The sequence below is a fragment of the Anolis carolinensis genome, chromosome 1, assembly GCF_035594765.1.
Source record: "Anolis carolinensis isolate JA03-04 chromosome 1, rAnoCar3.1.pri, whole genome shotgun sequence".
In the NCBI taxonomy this organism is placed as follows: Eukaryota; Metazoa; Chordata; class Lepidosauria; order Squamata; family Dactyloidae; genus Anolis; species Anolis carolinensis.
The window spans coordinates 320,052,092-320,060,820 of NC_085841.1; the positions used below are offsets into that span (position 1 = coordinate 320,052,092).

The 8,729-nt window shown below is 38.4% G+C and overlaps 1 long non-coding RNA gene across 1 annotated transcript; it reads left to right on the forward strand.

Moving 5' to 3' along the window:
* Positions 1-900: 900 nt before the first annotated feature.
* On the forward strand, positions 901-5,485 carry LOC134295645 (uncharacterized). Its single transcript, XR_010002268.1, has 3 exons — positions 901-1,855; positions 2,914-3,016; positions 4,827-5,485. It is a non-coding gene; the product is annotated as an uncharacterized LOC134295645 (long non-coding RNA).
* The last annotated feature ends 3,244 nt before the right edge of the window (positions 5,486-8,729 follow it).

The following is an 8,729-nucleotide window of genomic DNA, read 5'->3' on the forward strand; positions in this document are numbered from 1 at the left end:
AGCTCTTACATTTTTTTATTTTACATTCACAAAGTTTAAAGTATGTGCTTTAAAAGATAGTATGTGTGTAGTCTCTCGAAGTAGTATATGTGAAATCAATAACTTTGCTATATACAGTATTACTGGTACAGAACTCTACCAGCTAATGGAGGTTTGCGTGTTTTTCCCATCTCTGATTTGTTCTTTAACATAGAACATGGAAACAGTCAATTTCAAGAAAATGTATCTTTGTGATTTTATTTAATGATTGCTGATTTCAATTTGGATAAATCACCTACTAGAGGGAACCAAATTTTGGACAGAAGTGCAGCATATAATTCCTGTGGTGATATTCCATAGTTGAATTCCTGTTAAATTCCTCAGCCATTTGGTAGATGGTTTTTGGGAGTGGAGGTCATTAATCTTGATTTTTGGGGGCTTATATTATTACATTTTAGCCAGTGGATTATAAATCACACAATTTCAATTCAATTTCAGAGTTAAATATCAGGCTCATCTACACTGCTATATCATTCAGTTTGACACTGCATTATATGTAGACCTATATAATGCAGTTCAATGCAGCTAAACTGCATTATATGAACCTACACTGACTGTATAATGCAATTTCAAATTGCATTTAATGGCAATGTAGATGGGGCCATCAACAAGCTCTATGTGTGATAGCATAATAGACGAAGCAATACTTTCTCCAGGTTGGTTTTGGCAGTGAAGGGCATTTTGGCATACATCACAGTCTTCAGAGAAGAAAAAAGCAACTTCATGCTTCAAAGATGGTATGTACCATATCCCATAATCTCTGACCTCTAGCCATGTTGCATGTCATTAGGCGGATACTTGCTTGTCTACTGCTATATTCCAGGTGTTTTTGACTTTAGCTTTCATAATTCCTAACAGCTGGTAAGATGACTGGGGTTTCTGGGAGCTGAAGTCCAAAACAACTGGAAAACCAAAGGTTGGGGACCACAGTTCTAGAGCATACATATATTATATAGTATGGATCAGCAGACCTTTTTGTCACTGAATGTATACTTGTTTGGTGACTGAAGCCAATTTAATATTGTTCCAATGTACCCATGTTATCACAAGCATGTTTTTTTTTTGCATATCTGTACAATTTATTGATCTACTAGCATTCTGCCCAAATGGATGAGGGAGGTAAATTGTGTTGTTAATCATTATAGATCAGGCTTTGAACTCAGCATTATTTTGGAGATATATACATTCGATATTAAATGAATTACACAAACAAGGGGACTAACAAAAGTATTATTCAAGTGAAAAATAAATTTAAAACATACAATTCATTGTAAAACTCAACCAAACATATATTAATAAAAAGAAAGATCAGAACCCTACAAATGTAACTAACCCTAAATATCAACGTGCAGAGCACAAACAAAATATTAGCATAACCTCCCTTAGTAGGAATTTCTAGTGCTTGGGAGTGGATACCAATAATGACTTCTCAATTTTATTGTTCACAACAGTATCTTACAAAACATTAATACAAGCATACCTCAGTTAACAAAACCTGTGTCAAGGAAACTTCTTTTAGAGAAAGTCACTTTGTATCTTCTCATACCCTCTTTTTTCCCTTTCCTCTTTCTAGCTAGAAGCTTTTATGATCTCATCAGATAAGGCAGAATTGGGTGGCATATGCTGGTTCCTCTTCCCTTTTACCATGAAGCCCACCAGCACCCATCCCACATAAGCTACTTCCAGCAGGACTCTTTGGTATGGTAAAAAGGGAAGCTGAATTGGTGTATGATGTGGCAGCAGCAACATGAGAGGCTTCCCATGTTGCATAGAGATCAACAGGGGGAAGCTGGGTAGCTTCTCTCCATGGGATAAGGTAAGGGGAAAACCGGGTGATGCGGGGCATGGGATAACATGTTTCCCACACCAGGCACCACTGGATTCACCAGGATGCATGGCAATTCTGGCAGCAAATGCAATGAAGTCCTATGTCACATTAGCATTATGAGGATAGTGAAAGAAGACTGGATATTTATTTATTTCGTGTCAAAAGCATTGTACATTTCAAATAATGGAAATAAAAATAAAATTAAAAAAAGAAAAAAAAAGAAATCACAAGCAACTAAATAGTTTTGGACCAAAAGCGGGCGACAGCAACCGCATTGTTTGTAGCTTTAAACAACTCCTCCTCCGTACATGAGGCAGGGCATTGTGGGCAAGCATACATATGCTGAGTTGTTTGTTCAGCTCCACAGTCACACAAAGTGGAGGATTCCTCCAGGTAGTGCCACCTTGCCAAGTTGTCTTTTGATCTGCCCACTCCGCTTCTGAGTCTGTTCAGGGACTTCCAAGTTGCCCATTCTTGGTTTGCCCCTGGAGGAAGACCCTCCTGGGGGGCCATCCAGTTAGAAATGCCAGGTTTAGCTGCCCAGAGAGACACCCTTGCTGCTGCTGGAGGAACATCAAGAGGAGTGGTGGTTCTCATGAAGCCCTTCCTTGATTTGAGTCTGGTGGGAGGAGGCTGATAGTCATGCAGTGGGTGGCTTTCACAAAGTTCGACCTTTTTTCTCTCACCATTAGCAGCAACTTCCCGTCACACGTCAGGAGGGGCAATGCCAGCTAACTTGTAGAGTTTATCAACAGGTGTAGGTTTAAGGCATCCCGTGATGATTCTGCATGTTTCATTCAGTGCTATGTCCACCTGCTTTGCATGGGCAGACTTGTGCCAAACAGGACAGGCATAGATAAACAGAGGCTTTTAGTGTCAGGTTGCAGCAATGGGCCTGCATTAAATGAGAGTTGTGTAATTACAATTACTGTAGCTCTGTGTGGTTTCCTACAACAGGCAAGGTAAACATCAGCTGTTTCCAGAGTTCCTTGCAAAGCATCTTGAATAATAATACACTTTATTTATATTCCACTCTATCTCCCCAGAGGGACTCAGAGCGGATTACAGAATACGCATATAAGGCAAACATTCAATGCCTTTTTCAACAGTGAACAACAATGACATGCAATACACAATACACAGACAAAGGTAAGGCCTCCCCTTTCATCTCCAGCGTCTGGATGTGATGTTCCATTTTTCCATGCTGAAGGAACCTGTTGTCTATAGATATCTCTGACTGTATAGCTGACATGTCTGCATGTCTGCATGGGGCACCTTTTTTAACCTTTCCCACCGAGACGGTACCTATTGATCTACTCGCATTGCATGTTTTTGAACTGCTAGGTTGGCAGAAGCTAGGGCAGACAGCTGAGAGCTCATACTAACTTGCAGCTTTGAACTGCCAACCCTCTGGTCAGCAAATTTACTGCAGCTAACAATTTAACCCACTGCGTTACCATGGCTTGGGTAATTACTACTACTATAGCTCTGCGTGGTTTCCTACAACAAACAAGGTAAACTCTGTTTCCAGAGTCCCTTGCAAAGCATGTTGAACACCAAAATAAAAGTAGAAAAAAGGTAAAAGTAGATAGCCCTGCCACATCAGCTATCCTCATATTGTTAAAGAAGCATGTATTTATAAGCTTGGCCATCAAAATGGAAATTAGAAGTGGAGGATAATGAAAGGGGAAAAATAATTGCTAGAGGCACTTTTGGAAGAAACTTTTAAGTATACTGCAAGATTCAATATGTTTTTTTCCATGTGTGCAAGGCTTACCCAACCTGGTTACTTCATTTCACATCTCTATATTTTTAGTCTTAAATTAAATGTTTACTGAAACATGTTGACCTGTCCTGCCGTATTGTGATATCCTCATTCACTCCATGTCATTTTTGCCTCTGGTATCAAATCCTTTGTTAAAGAATATATCTAATTTATTAAGTGAGGTATACCTGTACATGAAGCAGTCCTAAGAGGACACTTTTGAATGTATAGCTCAGAGAAATCATGTTCTTCCTGGAATTTGGTCAGTGAGGCCACTAATGTTTTTCTTCTTATAAATAGGCCACCTAACCATTCTATCGTTTATTGAGATGGAGCTCTAAAGAAAAGTGTATAATGTTACCTGTGTCCCATCACTTCTGTTAAAAAGTAATGACTTTGAGAGATTTTGTTCCTTAACTTCCTCCTTTTATACATCTTCATCATTACCATAAAACAGGGGGGCTATCAAAATGTCTTCCCCTTCCTTGTTAGCCTTTCCTTCTGTTCTTATTGCTCCCAAGTTTTAACTGACGCCCTCCAAGAGAGCCCTCAACTGGCAGTCTTGGAACTGTATTTGAATAATTCATTAAACTCCATCTTACATTGTCACTAATGTGCTAATTATACAGAAGACTCATTTTATAAGGTTGGGTCAGGTGCTCAGTGCTAAACATCATTATAAAACATTTATGTGGTATTTGGGGATTTGGGGGGAAATTGCTGATAATATACATCTGTGTGGCTGGATGCTTTTCTTTAAGCCAATACATGTCTCAGATGTTGTTATGATGGTTATAAGAGTCGAATGTAGTCTACATTAAAATATATAAAATATGCAGGTGACTTACAGTAAAAAAAAATAACTGAAACACTGAAGGGATACAAATACATCCCATCACAATTAGTCATCAAACATTTCTACTTAGTCCACAGCTCATGACACCCAGTGACATGTTTGAAGGTGTTTGGGAATTTTTGTTTGTATAGTCATTGTATAGGTTGCATGCTGTGTAAATATAGTCTTAAATAAGTTTTTATGAGTTACCTCTGTGCTGAAATTCTCAGCTATTTCACTGTGATGCTATTATAAATTATTATGTAGAAATGTTCAGTTCACAGCTTTTAGCCCAGAGGTACAACTTAATTGAGCTAAACTTAACAGAAGAAAATATAAAAATGTGTTTCATATTTCAGGAGAGATCTTTTGTTTCCTAGCAACATGATTTGCATTTGGGCAAGAGAAGATAGAAAAGGAACTATCACTCAGTAATATGAGAAAATCTGCCAACTCTATGGATGAGCTTTAATAAAAGATCCTGTTTTTCCACATCATGTTTGATCTTCCATTTTGAAACAATGAAGAAGTAGGAATTAAGATAATTATGTGGGAAAATGTGGTAGACAGTAGTAGAACCCTCTGGGTGAGTAATCAATTGTCAAGACAGAAGCTGAACAGCAAACTAGTCCACCCAACCCCAAAACCTAGCACAGAAAACCAAACAGATTAATTTTTCTTTGCAAAACATATAGCAGTGGATTTCCTTACAAAGAAAGTTTGCAAAATAAAACACATTGTCTAATGGAGGGGAGAGAGAAAAGAAAATAGCTAGCTGCAGGTTAGAGAGATGCAAGAATAGAGCAGTTGTGTTTAAAAGGCAGTAAAGTAGTCATTACAATCCTAGCTAGCAATCAGTGAATATAGCCATGCCAAAGTTTCTAGCTCTAAGAAATTCACTGAACAGTGTATATTACTAGAATGCATTCTAGAGTTGGCGCCTGCAATCATTAACAGTATCAAATCTAGATTCTATATCAATTTTTTTTTGGGGGGGGGGTAACCACTATCTTCTTCAAGCATATGTTTTTTATGTTTGTAACTAATGTCTCTCTCAATAATTCAACTAAATGAAAATGATCAGGATTTGGATTATGTGGCATTAAGCATAACATCTTAAGACTAATCTTAAGTTCATTTGTTTATATGAGAGAGTTTATAATTTTAATTGACCCATACACATCCTATTAGATGAAAATAATTATGTTTGCTATTCTTTCTTTTGCTCACTAGGGAAATGGCCAACAGCATATATCATCTTATTCAGGAGTAAAACAATGGGAGAACATATCCAGAAAAATTTACATATGGTCTTTTTTGTGGAGATAACAATATATTGTAGCAGAAACAGCATTTCTGCCCTGAAAATTGGGATTGAGCATGGAAATGTTTTATGTAAAGACTTTCTGCTCATTAAATTTTGTATTTGAAGATATATTCTGCTTACAAGACACATGTGGTATTGTACAGAAAACAAGATTTTTTTCTGCATGGGAAACAGCATATTTCTAGGTAGAAATATTATTTTCTGCACAAATAATGATGTTTTCTGCACAAAAATACCACATGTGAATTTTGCACAGAATGCCATTATCTACCAAGATTTTGTTAGTCTAGTCTTCTCATCAGAAGTTCTTGAAATGTAATATGACATTCTGCCATTTTCAATGTTTTCACATTCCTAATTAATATCCAGGAGTTTAGTAGGTCTTAATTTAGTTCAATTCGTATAGATATCACACGTAAAACTAATTGCTTTGTCTGGAGTCAGACACTGACTGGATCTACACTGTCCTATATCCCAGGATCTGATACCAGATTTTTTGCTTTGAACTGGATTATGTGAGTCTACATTGCCAGATAATCCATGATAAGAAGATAATCTGGAATCAGATTCTGGGATACAGGGCAGTGTTGATCCAGCCATTAATCATGTAAAGCAATTGTTTCAGAATTTAAATAATCAACACTGAAACGAAAGTCTAAGGAACAGATTACAATATGGTATAGGAAAGAGAATACTTAATATACAATCATATAAAATCATAATTGAAAATAAACTTTACCATAAAATGTACCTACCATCTCAAGAATAAGAATGATGAACGAACTGATGGAGAAGCAAAATGGAAGAATCATATAATCATAGAATAATGGAGTTGGAAGAGACCACATGGGCCATCTAGTCCAGCCCCCTGTCATGCAGGAAAAGCACAACTGAAGAGTCCTTCAGTATATGATGTTAGCTTCCAGACTGCTTCATGAACGGAGCTAGAAGGATACAACTACTCCCATCACAAAAAGACTGGCTGATGAAATTGCATGGTCTTACTGAGATGGCTTAACTGGCCATTTTTATTGGAGAAAAGTCATTGACGAGTTTTAATAAAGATTTGCAATTGGTAACTGCTTGTATAAGTGAGTACTAGGAAAGTTATCAGTGGCAGTATTTGAAAAATAGTTGGTTCTAATATTATGTGGAAGGGCCCTTCCACGCAGGCACAAAATGCTGTTGTGACCAGCATAAAAAATGCCAGTTCCAAGCTATCTACATTAGGCTGCCCCAAACTGCCTTCATTGCAAGACAGCCTAGCTGTGCTGAAGCTGATTCGACAGGATTGGGCATGGGCTGGGGTTCCCACACTCCCAATACTCCTATTCACCCCCCCCCCCAAAAAAAAACCTACATAAAATAATCCCTTACCACTGCTACTGGGCTTGGACTTCCTGATTCAGCCTCAGCCCGGGAGGAGTAATCAGTAATCACCCTCCACTTCTGTAAAGCTCTGTCAGTTCTTCCATGATACAGAATCAGGAAGTAGAGATCCTAGAGAAATATTAAGGAACAATTTTCTGTCATTTGGGAGGGAGGTTGAGGTTCCAGGGAGGCAGGAAGGGATTGCCATCCCACCTACCTAGGCTACCTGAGCCCCAGGGAGTGTAGAATGGCTGTGAGAATATGATCTTGGATCCTGCATGGGGATCTGAGATGGCAACCTCCAGTGCCCCAACAAGGGAAAGGTTCAAATCTTGCAGCAGCATTTGGCCCTTTTGTAGTGTTTTCATAGCCCAGGTTTAAGCCGGATGAACCCAGGTTCAATTGCATTAGCCTATGTGTATTGTGTGGCTACACCATACTAATGTGATTCCTACACTGCATTAAATGACAATGTAGATACAGCCTGAACATAAGCTGATGTGAGTTAACCTGGAGTAAGTGGATTAATCACCCCAGGTTAAAAAGCACAAGAGGAAATCCAGAATCTGCTTCATGATCCAGTGCTCCATCTTCCTTTTTCTACATACTGGAACATTTCTCACAAACCTATTTGGAGTAGGGAGGGGTTGAATATTGGATCTTCTACATATGCTCTACCTCTGAGCTATGGCTCTTCTTCATATGGCACCAATTTCAAGTTACTTTGACAAACTTCCAATTTTGAGATGCTGTGTAAATAATTTAGTCTGTGAAACTGACAACAGGAGCAATAAGAAAGGCTGATTTAACTTTGGCTCATACAGTGGATATAAATAGGATAGAAGGTGGTTGCAAGGCAGTTAGGAAAACTAGGACACCATATTCAAAACTGATGCCCTAAGCTGTCTTCCAAAGCTTGTTAGCATTCAAATATTTTGGACTATAATTCCCATGATCTCAGAGCTAGTTACATGAAGACACAGCACATTTATTCATCAGCCAAAGACAACCAAAAATGTAAAAACCTACGGAGAGTAATCAATTGGTATAGCAGAAGGTGATCAACAATCAGTCTGCTGCTTGCCTATCCCCATCCAGGATTTACCAGAGAAAGAAGTAGACTTTGGGCAGTTCTACATGGCCATTTAAATCAAGCCAAGAAGTAAATTAAAAATAATCAGCTCCTTATAGAGGCACCTGCACAAGCACCCCCAGGAACCTGTTGGAGTCTGGGAAAGTAGCCACGAAGATTTGTTATTATGGATCAATTTGAGTCCATGAATATTTTTTCTTAACTTCTCCAGTACAACATGTGTCTTTCAGTTCAGTGCTAGACCAAAATAGGACACAGTAAAGTGAGACAAAAGGGCATAAGTGGGTGTTTCCATAGGAACACTGTGGCTTCCTCTGGGCTGAGGTGTTTGTTTACCTTCCAGTGAGTGGTGTTTCTGGATTTTTCAAATGTGTCCCCACTATGCTGATCAGTGCTTTGCATGTCTTGGTCTCAATTCCAGTCTTGCATGAGATATATATTGACTAACTGCAGTTGATTTTGTGGCTTAAT